Consider the following 18,685-nt stretch of genomic DNA (forward strand, 5'->3'; position numbering starts at 1 on the left):
AAGAATCATAAGGTAGAACACAGGCACAGGTCCTCTAAACTGTTGTTCAAACCAGTGTCACAGACTGATGAGTATTGATCTAATGAGGGCTGTTCTTACCAGACCAGCATCCACTTGGACAAATTTTGTCATGAGTCACCAGTGAAACTGGATGAGATTCAACTTTCATCTTGATTTTTGTTCTGATTTTTGTTCTGTTTTGATCTAGAGGGCGTTCACTCAAATTCACTCACCTGCCAAGGGTGGAAAATTTGTTGAGTCTATGTTCAGAGTGGTCTTGAAACACAAAGAGACCAAACATCTCTTTTAACCAACTATTGCCAGCTCTCCTGAGGTCGTCTAAGCTTAGAATCTCTTTTCCTCCAGGAAAAATGGCTGCTGCTTATATACGGATGGTCAGCCTCATCAATTCCCGGTAGACAGGGATGCTACTATTACTAAATTAAACCCTGTCATTTTTGTTCAACTATCTGTATTTACTCACCTCAAGTGTTCAAAGATAAGTCAGTATATTGAAAGTGTTTTCCTTTTTCAGAAAGGTTCTCTGAAAAAGGAAAAAAGTTCTTCAATAGCTTCATTTACTGGCATTTCTAAATACAAAAATCCCTTTTGTCTATATGTGCATAAGTAATCTGGACAAACCCTTGGGGTTTTAATTCAACTTCATAGGAACCATCAAAAATCTATTGCTAGACCCTTGACCTCATTGGAAAGATTTATCCCCCATAGTAGTATCTGTTGCTTAAAAAAATAAGTAATTGTTGATGTTTTTACTGAACTAGCTCTAGGATCCTCATTTGACCTCATAGTTCCTCATATAGGACAGACATTAATGCTGGCTGAGAACATGCAACACTTTTCAGCCAGCTGATTAACCTCCTTATTACTCTTGTACTCTCACATTACTAACTAATCACCACTCCAACACTGAATTTTGCCACTCTGCCAGAGGAAGGTGAACAGCACAATTGTCTTGCCTTTGTTAGGGAATGTTCTGTACATGACTCAAATGTATTAGAGAATGCCACTGAGAACTGAGGTCTAATATTATTTGTTGATGGCTCATACCTCAAAACTGAATCTGGAGGTTATCAAGCAGGATATACTATCACTAACTTAATCTCTCCTTTGGAAATCAGTCCTCTGCCTGAGGTAAAAATCAGCCCAAATGGCAGAACTTTATTGCACTTAATAGAGCTAGTCAATTAACTGAAGACCAGACAGTAAACATACTTGAATGTAAGCTTTTGAAGTAGTACCTGACTTTGAGCACAGTGCTAGAAGTCTCATTTTAAAAATGGACAAGTTGGTAAACTTTAGATGCATTCCTACTTCTTAGAGGGGCGACTGTTATGCAAATGGAGGCTCATGCAGGAAGAGGGCATGCATGTGTGCATGCTAAATCGCTTCAGTCCTGTCAGACTTTTTGCAAGCTTATGGACTATAGCCTGCCAGGCTCCTCTGCCCATGGGATTCTCCAGGCAAGAATACTGGAGTGGGTAACAATTCCCTTCTCCAGGGGCTCTTTCCCCATCTAGGATCCAACCCATGTCTCCTGCATTGCAGGCAGATTCCTTATATATTTACTTAAAACTGCATTGGTGACGTCTAGAAAGAAACCTCCTGGAAAACAGAAACTATGACTATTTATTCACCTACTTTTCTAGCAGTTAGCGTGGTGTCTGGCACATGGTAAGCATTCACAGATTTGAATGAATAAATAATTAGAATGAGTCCCAGAGATTGCTTATCATTTGGTGGTTGCTGAATGAACCCAGATATGAAGAGAGGGGAGAGAGCCAGAGACAAATCAGTGACACCTCATGAGATGAGGGTATTTCAAATTAAGGAGATATTTTCCAAAGACAGATGCAAATAAACAAATAATGACCATATCACTTTGTCATTCCTTTCACATGTGTTCTAAATGTTCAGGGTAGGGGGAAATGACAAGTCTCACAAAGCATGGCAGGATATGGCTGTCGTCAACCTCATTAATGAGACCTCTTAAGCAATTTGAAGCAAAATACCTTTCACACCAATGTCAAGCTTCAAAGAGGAGTCAGAAGTAGGAAGTAAGGGAGTGGTAGAATCAGTAACTAGGTTTCTCAGAGAAGTCTCCTGTGATTAGAACAAGAAAAAAGAAATATAGTAATTGCATTTTGCTAAGACTCAGAATTCAGAGATCCTGGTCTTGCCTTCATCTGTATTTCAGATGGAGAGAGATGAAATAAAAGTAGATGTGGATGTAGCAGAAGGGAAATGAAGACCTTCCTTGGGATGAGTAAAGCAATTCTTTCTCCAGAAGGAGGAGAGGTGGGTAGAGAAAGCTTCTTCCAAGCAGGAAAACTGAGATTATTGCAATAACTTCAAAAGCAGGGACCAAGAAGAAAGCTGTGGGAGACTTCTCAGGAGTCTGTGAACTGGCCCAGAGCCTGAGGCTTGCTGCATTTAACAGAGAGTGAAGAGGCCCTTCGCTCAGAGGCCCTTGGCTCAGAGTGATGGTGGGTGGGGGAGCAGTGATAAAGAACTGGGTGGCTGGTGGTCAAGTAGCAGTGAGAAAGGAGCCTCTGGAATCAGGCAGATGGAACTCAGAGGCTGGCTCCTCCTCTTCCTCCAGCATGTGTGTTAGTCACTCAGTTGTGTCCGACTCTTTGTGACCCCATGGACTGTAGTCCACCAGGCTTCTCTGTCCATTGGATTCTACAGGAAAGAATAACTAGAGTGGATTGCTGTTCCCGTCTCCAGAGGATCTTCCCTACCCAGGAATCGACCCCTGCTCTCCTGCATTGCAGGCAGATTCTTTACCATTTGAGCTATAGGGAAGTCAGCACCAGCATAAACTTGTGCAATTTACCTGTCTCTCTAGAAAGACCCCAGCTCTCTACTCTATGAAAGGATCCTAATAATAGTGCAGGGAAGGAATGATAGGTGTAAAGAACTCAGCCCAGTACTTGCACTGATGGAGCACTCAGCAAGTGGGAGACCTTGGTTTCTGCTGTTGCAGCCATTTGTGGCCATGGCAGTGAGTGTGTCACTTGACCCTGAGTGTGGAGAGTGTGGACTGTCTCACTCAGCCTACTTCTCATTGGTCTTACTAGAAGTGAAAGTGTTCGTCGCTCAGCATTGTCCAGTTCTTTGTAACCTCATGGACTGTAGCACGCCAGGCTCCTCTGTCCATGGAATTCTCCAGGCAAGAATACTGGAGTGGGTTGCCATTCATTTCTCCACTGTATCTTCCCAACCCAAGTCTCCTGCATTGCAGGCAGATTCTTTACTGTCTGAGCCACCAGGGAAGCCCCCTTACTAAAAACTGGACAATTACAAACTACATTCTCTGGACTCCCAACTAGCATTATAGAAACAAATTAAGTTTAGCCAATTAGATGTACTTCCATGAGACTTAGAAGGTGGAAGACATTTCCTGCTTTTTTTCTGACTGTTAATTGTCACTGGCAAACAAGGCAGTAGAGACATGGAATTTTTCGTCCTGGGATCCAGAGGTGGTATGGCCTCCTGATACCAGGAACACAGTCTCAGCTCTGGGTTCTTGACATAAGCAGCCTTAGCAGTAGCCACAGAGGTGGTAGTTCCCCTGGTAGGTCAGTTCTGTAGTATTCTAGAATGCATTTCCAGAGGCCCAGTCTAGAGTCCATATCCCTTGACCCCTCAATGATTTTGTAAACACCTTATTCCCTACATTAAGTCCCTTCACAGTTAAATACCTAGAGCCATGTCCACTGCCAGCACTCAATCCTACTACACTAGGTGTTTGGATTTATTTCTTTCACAATCTCAGTTGTCACATTTTTCACATGTGAAGAAAAACAGTGTTTTTAAAACATCATTCACTTTACCTGGTAACATTATCCTCCCTGAGTTAGTCATACCTCCTGGAAGATTGACCAATTACCCCATCCCTGTGTAACTAAGTCTGAGGCATTGTCATCTCCTGGTGACAGCTGCCCAAATTGCTACTGTGATGCTGGGGAGGGAGTAATCAGAAGAATCAGAATAGAGCAGACTTCACAATCCCAAACCAAGAAAGGGGAGCCCAATCAATACTGATGTCCTTATGGAATATTGAAAGTGTGGTTGTTGACAAAGAAGAATTTCCCCAGTACTGCTCAAAAGAGATGGAGTACTAATGACTCAATATGAGTCTTTCTGTCAGCTTGGCAGATTTAGCCTTTTCATCAAGAATGACTCACCATGCCTCATCAGTGACTGTATTGCTTTAAAATAACCACTCCCTTTGCAATGGACTCAAATCTTCTTCAGAAGGAAGGAAGGAAGTAAATACACTCTGCAACCTTTTCATCTTGGTTTCCCTGTTGATAAAAGACCATGCTACCCATCTGACACCTGTGCTGGTGTGGTTGTAACTTCTCTATCTCCCTAGACACTAATGAGTTAGCATTCTAGCTTTTTTTCAGCTTTTTGTGAAGCTGGAATCATTTTATCTATGATTCAGTTTTCCAGAGTCTGAAAACTTTGTACAGAGAAGTGAGTATATCTTGTGAACCTACTGATCTGAATCAAACCTCTGAGCTCATCTCTATGAGAAGCCCTAAAAAGCGTGACTTGCATTCCAAAGTGGACAAATATACTCTTTGTTCAGTTCCTAATTACCTGCATATGGAATATTCAACACCATTTATTTTCATTCCATTAGGAAACTAATTGAAAAGGCTGCTGCAGTTGCTGCTAAGTCGCTTCAGTCATGTCCGACTCTGTGCGACCCCATGGATAGTAGCCTACCAGACTCCTCTGACCATAGAATTCTCTAGGCAAGAGTACTGGAGTGGGTTGCCATTTCCTTCTCCAAATTAAAAGGCTAGGCTCTTGAGTTCAAGAGATATGGATTCAAATCCTGATCTTAGGCTTCCTGGCTCTGTGATCAAGTTACTTTACTTCTCTGTTTTTTATTTTCCTATTTTTTTGGGCTCCAAAATCACTGCAGATGGTTACTGAAGCCATGAAATTAAAAGGCGCTTACTCCCTGGAAGAAAAGTTATGACCAACCTAGATAGCATATTCAAAAGCAGAGACATTACTTTACCAACAAAGGTCTCTCTAGTCAAGGCTATGGTTTTTCCAGTGGTCATGTATGGATGTGAGAGTTGGACTGTGAAGAAGGCTGAGCGCCGAAGAATTGATGCTTTTGAACTGTGGTGTTAGAGAAGACTCTTGAGAGTCCCTTGGACTGCAAGGAGATCCAACCAGTCCATTCTGAAGGAGATCAGCCCTGGGATTTCTTTGGAAGGAATGATGCTAAAGCTGAAACTCCAGTACTTTGGCCACCTCATGCGAAGAGTTGACTCATTGGAAAAGACTCTGATGCTGGGAGGGATTGGGGGCAAGAGGAGAAGGGGACGACAGAGGATGAGATTGCTGGATGGCATCACTGACTTGATGGATGTGAGTCTGAGTGAACTCCGGGAGTTTGTGATGGACAGGGAGGCCTGGCATGCTAAAATTCATGGGGTCGCAAAGAGTCAGACATGACTGAATGACTGAACTGAACTGAACTGAACTGAACAGAACTGAACTGAATGTGTAAAAGGAAGCAGTAAGAATACCTACTTTTAATGCAGATGGCCAATAAGTGCATGAAAAGATGTTCAACATTACTAATCATTAGAGAAAGGCAAATCAATGCCACCATGCCATACCATCTAACAATTGTCAGGATGGCTATTGTCAAAAAGAACACAAATAATAAATAATGACAAGGATGTTCAGAGAAGGGAACCTTCCTGCATTGTTGGTAGGCATGTAAATTGATGCAGTCACTATGGGGAAAATGCTATGGAAGTTTCTCAAAAAAAACTAAAAGTAGAACTACTGTGTGTGTGTGTGTGTGTGTGTGTGAGTCACTCAATCATGTCTGACTTTTTGCAACCCCAGGGACTGTAGCCCACCAGACTCCTCTGTCCATGAAATTCTCCAGGCAAGAATACTGGAGTGGGTAGCCATTCTCTTCTTCAGGGATCTTCCCAACCCAGTGATCAAACCTAGGTCTCCCACATTGCAGGCAGATTCTTTACTGTCTGAGCCACCAGGGAAGCCAGAACTACTGGATAACCCAGCAAATCCACTCCTAGGTGTATTTTTTTTTAAAGAAACACTAATAGAAAGATACATGCACCTTAATATTCATAGCAGCATTATTTACAATTGCCAAGATATGGAAGCAACTTAAGTGTCCATCAACAGATTAATGGATAAAGAAGATGTGCTCTCTCTCTCTCTCTCTCTCTCTCTCTCCATATATATACACAATGGAATATTACCTCATCAGTTCAGTTCAGTTGCTCAGTCGTGTCTGACTCTGCGACCCCATGAATCGCAGCACGCCAGGCCTCCCTGTCCATCACCAACTCCCGGAGTTCACCCAAACTCATGTGCATCGAGTCGGTGATGCCATCCAGCCATCTCATCCTCTGTCGTCCCCTTCTCCTCCTGCCCCCAATCCCTCCCAGCATCAGGGTCTTTTCCAGTGTCAACTCTTCATATGAGGTGGTCGAAGTATTGGAGTTTCAGCTTCAGCATCAGTCCTTCCAATGAACACCCAGGGCTGATCTCCTTTAGGATGGACTGGTTGCATCTCCTTGCAGTCCAAGGGACTCTCAAGAGTCTTCTCCAACACCACAATTCAAAAGCATCAATTCTTCAGCGCTCAGCTTTCTTCACAGTCCAACTCTCACATCCATACATGACCACTGGAAAAACCATAGCCTTGACTAGATGGACCTTTGTTGGCAAAGTAATATCTCTTCTTTTCAATATGCTATCTAGGTTGGTCATAATTTTCCTTCCAAGGAGTAAGCGTCTTTTAATTTCCTGGCTGCAATCACCATCTGCAGTGATTTTGGAGCCCCAGAAATAAAGTCTGACACTGTTTCCACTGTTTCCCCATCTATTTCCCATGAAGTGATGCGACCAGATGCCATGATCTTATGCAGCATGATCAATGCAAGGAAATAGAGGAAAACAACAGAATGAGGAAGACTAGAGATCCTTCAAGAAAATTAGAGATACCAAGGGAACATTTCATGCAAAGATGGGCTCAATAAAGGACAGAAATGGTATGGATCTAACAGAAGCAGAAGATATTAAGAAGATGTGGCAAGAATACATAGAAGAACTGTACAAAAAAGATCTTCATGACCCAGATAATCACAGTGGTGTGATCACTCAACTAGAGCCAGACATCCTGGAATGTGAAGTCAAGTGGGCCTTAGAAAGCATCACTACGAACAAAGCTAGTGGAGGTGATGGAATTCCGGTTGAGCTATTTCAAATCCTGAAAGATGATGCTGTGAAAGTGCTGCACTCAATATGCCAGCAAATTTGGAAAACTCAGCAGTGGCCACAGGACTGGAAAAGGTCAGTTTTCATTCCAATCCCTAAGAAAGGCAATGCCAAAGAATGCTCAAACTACCACACAATTGCACTTATCTCACACACTAGTTAAGTAATGTTCAAAATTCTCCAAGCCAGGCTTCAGCAATATGTGAACCGTGAACTTCCAGATGTTCTAGCTGGTTTTAGAAAAGGCAGAGGAACCAGAGATCAAATTGCCAACATCCGCTGGATCATGGAAAAAGCAAGAGAGTTCCAGAAAAACATCTGTTTCTGCTTTATTGACTATGCCAAAGCCTTTGACTGTGTGGATACAATAAACTGTGGAAAATTCTTCAAGAGATGGAATACCAGGCCACCTGACCTGCCTCTTGAGAAACTTATATGCAGGTCGGGAAGCAACAGTTAGAACTGGACATGGAACAACAGACTGGTTCCAAATAGGAAAAGGAGTACATCAAGGCTGTATATTGTCACCCTACTTATTTAATTTATATGCAATGTACATCATGAGAAATGCTGGGCTGGAAGAAGCACAAGCTGGAATCAAGATTGCTGGGAGAAAATAAGAATAACCTCAGATATGCAGATGATACCACCCTTATGGCAGAAAGTGAAGAGGAACTAAAAAAGCCTTTTGATATTACCTCATAACTCAGCCATAAAAAAGAATGAAATTTTTCCATTCCCAGTGACATGAATGGACTTCAAATTTAAATTATTTGCTGAATGTCACAGGAATGCAAAGATGAGCGAGCCATAATCAAAATCCTTTAGATATATCTGATCTAATATATACAACCTGTGTATAAGTAACAATGAGTCTGAATGTCTGAATGAGCTGTGCTGTGTAATTCAAGATCCCATCCAACTTAGACAACAAGCTTAAGTAGGACATACTTTTTGAAAGTGGACCAGGTCTCTGTCCAGTGATAGGTAGAAGGAGTGTTCCAGGAGGAGGGCAGTAGAAGAGTAATAGTATGGAGATAAAAATAAGCCTGATGGGACTTTGGTAGGGAAGTGGACCTTAAAGGCCAACTCGAACTTCAGCAGTTGGATTGCAAAAGGAACCACAAATGCTTCCCCATCCAACATCCACAACTTAGGTAATTGTATCCCACACTGACACTGGACTTGGTCATGCAGCTCTTTTTGACCAGTGGGATGGATGGCAGCAAATGTGATTCAGGTAGAGACTTGCTGCTGCTGCTGCTGCTGCTAAGTCGCTTCAGTCGTGTCCAACTCTGTGACCCCATAGACAACAGCCCACCAGGCTCCCTGTCTCTAGGATTCTCCAGGCAAGAGCATTGGAGTGGGTTGCCAGTTCCTTCTCCAATGCACGAAAATGAAAAGTGAAAGTGAAGCCGCTCAGTCGTGTCTGACTCTTAGTGACCCATGGACTGCAGCCTACTGGGCTCCTCTGTCCATGGGATTTTCCAGGCAAGAGTACCGGAGGTAGAGACGTGAGAAGAGCTGATATGTGTAGGCTGATCCACCCTGCTGCCACGTGAATAATCCTGCTTTAGCCAGTTGGATGGTGATGAGAAACACGTGGTCCAGTACTCTCCTTTGCCCAAGTCAACAGTCAGCACTGCCAGGGGAACAGCAGTCTAGTTCCCTGCAGCTGGCCATAGATCAAGAGCAAGCTCAGTCAACACCAGCGAGGGAATCACCCAGTGGGGCCGACGCCAGGGAACTGTTAGCATGTTAATGGTGGTTGTTTTAAGCCAATGCATTTTGGCGTGGCTTGTTAAACAGCATAAGCCTGCTGATAATGAGAATGAGAGATATTCAGAGGTGGGGGCAGGTGAGCAAATATGACATGCTATGCAGATAGATGTATGCTTTCAAAATTGTAGGCACATTGTAAATATTAGATTAAGCAAAATAATTGTTAATTTCAACAACATTCCCAGGTAATTCTTTTGCACTATTAAAGTTTGAGAAGCACTAACGTGTCCTAAAAATGCAAACTGAATCCACATTGACCACTAACCTAGTCTTTCCTTTCCTAGCCAGATAGTTTTACTTCTCTAGATGCTTTAGTATACCTGTCTTCCTGCCTGCTTCCTACTATAGCTTTAGTAAAAACAAAACACACACATCAACCCTCCCCCCTGCAAAACAACAACAAAAACCCACCATTATCCTTTGATATTACCAAGAAACTGTATGTATGTGTTTTATTTCCCCATCCAGGTTTTGAACTAATTAGGAAATAAGACAAAGGATAAAGCAGAAGGGAGATAAAATATTTTCTTTATCACTGATAAAGTCTAGGTTAAAGACGTGCCAAATGGGCTTCTCTGGTGACTCTGATCATAAAGAATCCACCTACAATGCAAAGGACATGGATTCGGTCCCTGGGTTGGAAAGATCCACTGGAGAAGGGAATGGCTACCCACTCCAGTATTCTTGCCTGGGGGATTCCATGGACAGAGAAGCCTTGCAGGCTACGAGAGTCCATGGGGTCGCAAAGAGTTGGACCAGACGAGCTACTAACCCCTACACAAACACAAATGGGATTCCCCTGCAGCATCCAGTATTAACCAGACGGAGGAGACCGGTAGGCTGCAGTCCATAGCATTGCAAAGAGTCAGACACAACTGAGCAACTTCCCTTTCACTTTTCACTTTCATGCATTGGAGAAGGAAATGGCAACCCACTCCAGTGTTCTTGCCTGGAGAATCCCAGGGATGGGGGAGCCTGGTGGGCTGCCATCTATGGGGTCACACAGAGTCGGACACGACTGAAGTGACTTAATGGCAGCCGTAGTAGTAACCGTAGTGAGTGCTGGCCCAGGGCAGTCTCCCCAAAGAGAAAGAGAAGGAAGTTCTAGCTAGGGGAGGGGGAAGAGTTAGTGAAGTGCTGGAGAGAGCCAGAAGAGTTGCTTGTGTGTAAAAGAAACTCTGGGAATGGGGACAGATATCAGTATGTGTGTGTGTGGTGGTAAGAGAAATAAGTTCTGTATAATGTTGTCATGGGCTTCGCTTGTGGCTCTGCTGCTGCTGCTAAGTCGCTTCAGTCGTGTCTGACTCTGTGCAACCCCAGAGACGACAGCCCACCAGGCTTCACCGTCCCTGGGATTCTCCAGGCAAAAACACTGGAGTGGGTTGCCGTTTCCTTCTCCAATGCATGAAAGTGAAAAGTGAAAGTGAAGTCGCTCAGTCATTCCCCACTCTTAGCGACCCCATGGACTGCAGTCTGCCAGGCTCCTCTGTCCATGGATTTTCCAGGCAAGAGTACTGGAGTGGGGTGCCATTGCCTTCTCTGTCCCTTGTGGCTCAGCTGGTAAAAAATCCGCCTGTAATGCAGGAGACCTGGGTTTGATCCATGGATTGGGAAGATCCCCTGGAGAACGTAAAGGCTACCCACTCCAGTATTCTGGCTTGGAGAATGCCATGGACTGTATAGTCCAGGGGATTGCAAAAAGTTGGACAAGACTGAGAGACTTTCATTTTCTGCCCCTACCACCACTTGGATAACAACAGAGAAAAGAAAGAAAAAAGAATGTTGTCATCCTAATTGCTTAGAAGTCACTTAAGAGCCAAATTCTTTAGAAATGATGTGTAATGATGATTGATTGATGGTGTAATCTTTTGCTAAAAGGAAATAATATTGTAATTTGTGATTTTGAAAAATTAGATGGAGTTTAGGCTGAATAGTAATGATAACAAAGAACATGTTTGAAAGTTTATGAACAGAATAATACCAAACTGAGGTGAATGAAAAGCAATGTAGATTTGAGGGAAGCAAGAATTTATTTATGAAGATTGATATTTGGCCCAGGAATGGAAAGACCCATCAATGACTTCCATGTGCCTTCCAACCCTATGACTTTGAGTTGCCCTAAGACACTGTACTACTACTATTAATAATGATCATGGTAACAGTAGTTAAGCTTTTTGAGCACTTACTGTGGGCCTGGTACTGAACTATAAGAACAATATTTTATTTAAGCCTCATAACAAGACAATAAGGTCAGTATTTTTATTACCACTCTTCTCATTTTGTGGATGAGGAAATCAATACTTAGAAAGGTTAATGACTCATCTAAGGTCATATAACTAGTAAGTGATAGAGTGAGGATTCAAACCAGGGCACCAGTGTAATGGTCATCTATACTCATGATCTTCATTTTAACTAACTTTTTATTATTTCCATTTCAAGTGTAATACATTTTTGGTATATACCCCCCAAATTAGAAAATTCAGATTTTAAAAAAGAGAAGAAAATAAAAATCACCTATAGTTTTCCAGAGAAAGATAACCGTTTCTATTAAAATTGTTGTATATACTCATCCAGTCTCTCTTCTGTGCCCATATCTGCTACTTCTGTTGTTGTTTTACAAAAGAGGAAATATATTGTATATGTTTCATTACCTGCCTTTCATACTTTAACAATGCATTATAACATTTTCCATGTCATTCTAAAGCATGTTTTCTTCTGAAATACCATTTTAAATGTCGTATTTTATAATGTTATGAATTCATTATAATGTATTTAACCAATCTCCTATTACAGGTTATTTAGATTGTTAAAATATTTTCACTGTTATAAACAATTCTGTGGTGAACATTTTTATAGCATCATCTTTGCATTCATCCTTATTTCAGACATTATTTTTGCCTGCCCCAAAGCCATTTCTTCTCCTGGTGTTTGCTCCTAAGGAAACCTCAATTTTTAGAAGTTAGTAGAGAGATGTCCTTTGAACTAGACAACTTTCCTCAACCCCTGTTGTGATTTAGTGTGGCCACATGACTGAGTTCACGCATTCAATGGGGTGTAAGTGAAAGCAATCAGGCCTTTTCTAGTCAAATCTCAAAGAAGTAGCTGTGCTTGCCCCATTCTCTGTGTACCCATCCTCTAGAGAGGTACAGCTGCTGCTGTGCATGGCCCCCAAGGGTAGCTATGTTAGGCAGGGTTTGATAGAGAAACAGAACTTATAGGATATATATAGAGAGAGGGAGAGAGAAAGAATTCTTTTGTAATCAGCCTTTTATTTTGTTTAGGACTTTAATGGAATCGATAAGGCCTGACCACATTAGGGATGACAATCTGCTTTTCTCAATGTACTGATTCAAATATCTCATCCAGAAACTCCCTCACAGATACACCCAGAGATAATGTTTAACCAAACCTCTGGGCACCCTCGACCCAGTGCAGCTGACACATAAAATTAACCATCAAAGTGACAGAGTCAGAAGATGAAAAGAGTGTAGGTACTTGATTGCCAGTTGAAGGAGAAATGCTCACAGAACAGAAGATCTTCCTTGAACTCTTCTTTTGGTAAAAAATAAACTCAATTATGTTGGAGTCATTATACGAATATTTCTGCTCTCCCATAATAAACGTTGCTGAAAAACCACACATTCAGCAAAATTATACATTCAAAATAATGCTTTTAGGAATATTATATTTATAGTCAGACCACTAAAAATGTATGCAAGTTTATAACGAGGGCATGAACAAAAACAGTCATTGGTGCCTTGGGAGACAACTTGGACAGTTTAGGCAGGAAGCTCAGCATGGTTGGAAGTTGCTCCAAGGCTATTAAAATGCTATTAAAAATAATTGTATGGAGTTATAGAGATGGAGAACAGATTAGCTATTGCTCAGGGTTAGAGACGTAGTGGACTTCCCAGGTGGCACAGTGGTAAAGAATCTGCCTACCAATGCAGGAGACCCAAGAGATGTGCTTTCAATCCATGGATCGGACAGATCCCCTGGAGGAGGAAATGGCAACCCACTCCAGTATTCTTGCCTGGACAGTTCCACAGACAGAAGAGCCTGGCGGGCTACAGTCCATGAGGTCGCAAAGAGTCTGACACCAATGAGTGACTGAGCACGTACACACACAGAGATGGTGGGAGAGGAGGCTGGCTGTGGCTGTGAAGTAGTAGTACAAGGGAGCCTTGGGTGATGGAAGAGTTATGTAGCTTAGTGTCAGAAGTAGTTATGTTAATCTACATGTATGATAAATTTGCATAGATCTACACACACACACACACACACACACACACAGCACACACAGTGTGGGTAGAACTGGTCAAATTTGAAGAAGCTCCGTAGATCATACCAGCCACCAGTATCAGCTTCCTGGCTTTGATGCTGTACTACAGTTGTGCAAGATATTACCCGTGGGGAAGCTGGGTTCATCAGGGCATATTAAAGCTCCCTATACTTCTTTTTTTTTTTTAATTTCCAACAAATCTGTAATTATTTCACAATCAAAAGTTCTTTTTTAAAAAATGGGCAGAAATGTTCTCAGTGGTTGCAGAAACAATACAGATGGAAAGGAAGTTCTGAGCCTAGGGAGGTGCATCTGGGTCACCAGAGCAGAAGTGCAGACTGCCCTGAGCAGGGCGAGGAAGATACCTGTCTGGAAGGAAGCCCAAGATACTGTAATTATTTTCATTTTCTTAATGAATACCTGAAAGAGTTCTTGCCTATGTATCAGCCAAGGTGAGGCATTCTTCCATTCCCACCAAAGGTCATAATTCTACTCTTACTATTCAATGAGAATAACTGATATGTAAATCAGTAACATATCAGAGTTACTGTTTTGGATTTGGCTTGTTTTCTTTGTTCCAGATCTATTTAGCCATTTAGAAAGACATATACTTGATTGCACATGGGACATTTTCAAAATATAAGCCATTAAATATTTAAGGGATGGGGGTTTTCTGCAAAGCTTTGAGTCATATGAATTGACCTGCCTTTTGTGAAGATGTCCAGATGTATTTCTGGAAATAGGCTTCTACAGACTGTTGATGTCCCAGCCCAGTGTGTAAAGGAATACATGAGGCTCAACCAAAACATAATTGGTGACTGTATCAGAGGTCCTAACCATCAGTGCATAGACGTCACCAGGGGCGTTTGCTTAACATGCTGGTTATCTGCTCTCCCATTCCCAGTTTTTGAATCCTTCCATTGAGAGATAAGGTACAGGAATAGGCAACGTAACAAGCTCCCCAGGCAGTGTGGCTGGTGCCTGTCTGAGGATCTCTCTTTGAAAAACAGACTTAAAACCTCAACAAGAAGGAGGCTGGTCCACTAGCTTTAAAGTATTTCGCTGAGTTCCTGCTAAAATAGTGCAATTTGGCTGAACAGTGAGCTGTGGAAGAGACGAGTAGAGGCGATGCTTCAAAGACATGCTGAGCAAAGTGAAAAGCAAGTTAAAGTACCATGACATTGCTTCCAATAGCCTGGGATTGACAGCAGCTGACAGTTGTGCTGGTACCAGTGTCACCTCTGAATACAAAGAACGTTGGGTATTTTGACTTATTTCAGCAGGGATAAAATGTTAGGGAGGAAAATATTCCCTTAACTAGTTTCCTCCTCTGAAGCATCAGTGTAGAATAATAATGTCTTAAATTCATGCATCAGCTTTCCAATCACTGACTTATTTGAAGCCATCACAAGAGAGATCTTAAATTATCTGCCCTTAGGCAAGTGGTACATTTCTCAAAATTCCTTGACTGGTAAAAAGAAAAAGAAAAAAAAAAAGAAATGTACTTTTGAAAAACAAGTTCCCAAGTTCTTTATAGCTTAGAAATATTTCCTTCTTGGGATTTTAGGAGATGTCCAATCGAAGTAAAAGTGAATACAAACAGAGGCAGAGTTCTGGTTAGCAGTTGGTTAAGACATCAAGGACAATTCTCTGCCCATGGTACACTGAGTTACATTTGAATTTATAAAAATTATGAGATCAGTTTTTGCCAAACACTGTCCTAAACATTCACTGAAGTAAAATTTATTGCATAAAGTTAAGAAAACTATAATTATATCAATAAATGCCAGCAAAACTGATCAGAGACCCCAAACTGCATTTGCAGTACTCTGGCTTTGAAGCTTATTTCAGTTCAGTTCCGTTCAGTTGCTCAGTCATGTCCGACTCTTTGTGACCCCATGGACTGCAGCACACCAGGCTTCACTGTTTATCACCAACTCGCAGAGTTTACTCAGACTCCTGGTCCATCGAGTCAGTGATGCCATCCAACCATCTCATCCTCTGTCATCCCCTTCTCCTCTCGCCCTCAATCTTTCCCAGCATCAGGGTCTTTTCCGGTGAGTCAGTTCTTCACATTAGGTGGACCAAGTATTGAAGTTTCAGCTTCAGCATCAGTCCTTCCAATGAATATTCAGGACTGATTTCCTTTAGGATTGACTGGTTTGATCTCCTTGCAGTCCACGGGACTCTCAAGAGCCACCAGGGAAGCCGAACCTTATTTATCATACCTAATTCTGTTTGGGGCTTCCCTGGTGGCTCGGTCAGTAAAGAATCCACCTGCAATGTGGGAGACCTGGGTTCGATCCCTGGGTTGAGAAGATCCCCTGGAGGAGGGGATGGAAACCCGCTCCAGCGTTCTTGTTTGGAGAATCCCCATGGACAGAGGAGCCTGGCGGGCTGCAGTCCTTGGGGTCACAAAAAGTCGGACACGTCCAGAAAGCAGGAATAGAAGGAACATACCTCAACATAATAAAAGCTATATATGACAAACCCACAGCAAACATTTCCTCAATGGTGAAAAATTGAAAGCATTTCCTCTAAAGTCAGGAACAAGACAAGGGTGCCCACTTTCACCATTACTATTCAACATAGTTTTGGAAGTTTTGGCCACAGCAATCAGAGTAGAAAAAGAAATAAAAGGAATCCAAATTGGAAAAGAAGAAGTAAAACTCTCACTATTTGCAGATGACATGATCCTCTACATAGAAAACCCTAAAGACACCACCAGAAAATTACTAGAACTAATCAATGACTATAGTAAAGTTGCAGGATATAAAATCAACACACAGAAATCCCTTGCATTCCTATACACTAATAATGAGAAAACAGAAAGAGAAATTAAGGAAACAATTCCATTCACCATTGCAACGGAAAGAATAAAATACTTAGGAATATATCTACCTAAAGAAACTAAAGACCTATATATAGAAAACTATAAAACACTGGTGAAAGAAATCAAAGAGGACACTAATAGATGGAGAAATATACCATGTTCATGGATTGGAAGAATCAATATAGTGAAAATGAGTAGACTACCCAAAGCAATTTATAGATTCAATGCAATCCCTATCAAGCTACCAACAGTATTCTTCACGGAGCTAGAACAAATAATTTCACAATTTGTATGGAAATACAAAAAACCTCGAATAGCCAAAGCGATCTTGAGAAAGAAGAATGGAACTGGAGGAATCAACCTACCTGACTTCAGGCTCTACTACAAAGCCACAGTCATCAAGACAGTATGGTACTGGCGCAAAGACAGAAATATAGATCAATGGAACAAAATAGAAAGCCCAGAGATAAATCCACACACATATGGACACCTTATCTTTGACAAAGGAGGCAAGAATATACAATGGATTAAAGACAATCTCTTTAACAAGTGGTGCTGGGAAATCTGGTCAACCACTTGTAAAAGAATGAAACTAGACCACTTTCTAACACCATACACAAAAATAAACTCAAAATGGATTAAAGATCTCAACATAAGACCAGAAACTATAAAACTCCTAGAGGAGAACATAGGCAAAACACTCTCTGACATACATCACAGCAGGATCCTCTATGACCCACCTTCCAAAATATTGGAAATAAAAGCAAAAATAAACAAATGGGACCTAATTAACCTTAAAAGCTTCTGCACATCAAAGGAAACTATTAGCAAGGTGAAAAGACAGCCTTCAGAATGGGAGAAAATAATAGCAAATGAAGCAACTGACAAACAACTAATCTCAAAAATATACAAGCAACTCCTACAGCTCAACTCCAGAAAAATAAATGACCCAATCAAAAAATGGGCCAAAGAACTAAATAGACATTTCTCCAAAGAAGACATACAGATGGCTAACAAACACATGAAAAGATGCTCAACATCACTCATTATCAGAGAAATGCAAATCAAAACCACTATGAGGTACCATTTCACACCAGTCAGAATGGCTGCGATCCAAAAGTCTACAAGTAATAAATGCTGGAGAGGGTGTGGAGAAAAGGGAACCCTCTTACACTGTTGGTGAGAATGCAAACTAGTACAGCCACTATGGAGAACAGTCTGGCGATTCCTTAAAAAACTGGAAATAGAACTGCCTTATGATCCAGCAATCCCACTGCTGGGCATACACACTGAGGAAACCAGAAGAGAAAGAGACACGTGTACCCCAAGGTTCATCGCAGCACTGTTTATAATAGCCAGGACATGGAAGCAACCTAGATGCCCATCAGCAGATGAATGGATAAGAAAGCAGTGGTACATATACACAATGGAGTATTACTCAGCCATTAAAAAGAATAGATTTGAATCAGTCCTAATGAGGTGGATGAAACTGGAGCCTATTATACAGAGTGAAGTAAGCCAGAAGGAAAAACACCAATACAGTATACTAATGCATATATATGGAATTTAGAAAAATGGTAACAATAACCCTCTGTACGAGACAGCAAAAGAGACACTGATGTATAGAACGATCTTATGGATTCTGTGGGAGAGGGAGAGGGTGGGAAGATTTGGGAGAATGGCATTGAAACATGTAAAATATCATGTATGAAATGAGATGCCAGTCCAGGTTCGATGCACGATACTGGATGCTTGGGGCTAGTGCACTGGGACGACCCAGAGGGATGGTATGGGGAGGGAGGTGGGAGGAGGGTTCAGGATGGGGAACACATGTATACCTGTGGCAGATTCATTTTGATATTTGGCAAAACTAATACAATTATGTAAAGTTTAAAAATAAAATAAAACTTAAAAAAAAAAAAACTAATCATTCAAAACAAAAAAAAAAAAAAAAAAAAGTCGGACACGACTGAGCGACTAACACAGCACATTCTGTTCTACAAGTGAGATGACAGTTCTCCTGGTGATAATAAAAGCAGAATGCCTCTGACTGCAGCCTCTCTCACTCACTCTCTCTTTCCCACAAGGAATATTTCTTTTAAGACAATAAGTGCATATTTGTTTTAATTTAAAGGCTATCTCCTCTAGTTTCTTCATCATACGTCTTCTCAGACATGCAGTGAAGGATTTTCCTACAAATACAAATCGCCATATGGGCCCTCTGACTTGTGCACAAAAGATTCTAGAAGTCTACAAATGGGGAGAATGTGTATTTCAGTAAAGACACCACCATTCATCCATGTACTCAGGCCAAGATGTCAGTGAGCCACCTTGATTCTCTTCCCACCCCTAGCCCCTCATCTGACACATCAGTGTCTTAGCTCTCCCTCTAGTAACAGCATACCACAGAGTGGGTGGCTTAAACAACAGAAATTTCTTTTTCACAATCTGGAGGAGGGAAATAAAAGATC

This window comes from Bos mutus, chromosome 6 (assembly GCF_027580195.1).
Source record: "Bos mutus isolate GX-2022 chromosome 6, NWIPB_WYAK_1.1, whole genome shotgun sequence".
NCBI lineage: Eukaryota > Metazoa > Chordata > Mammalia > Artiodactyla > Bovidae > Bos > Bos mutus.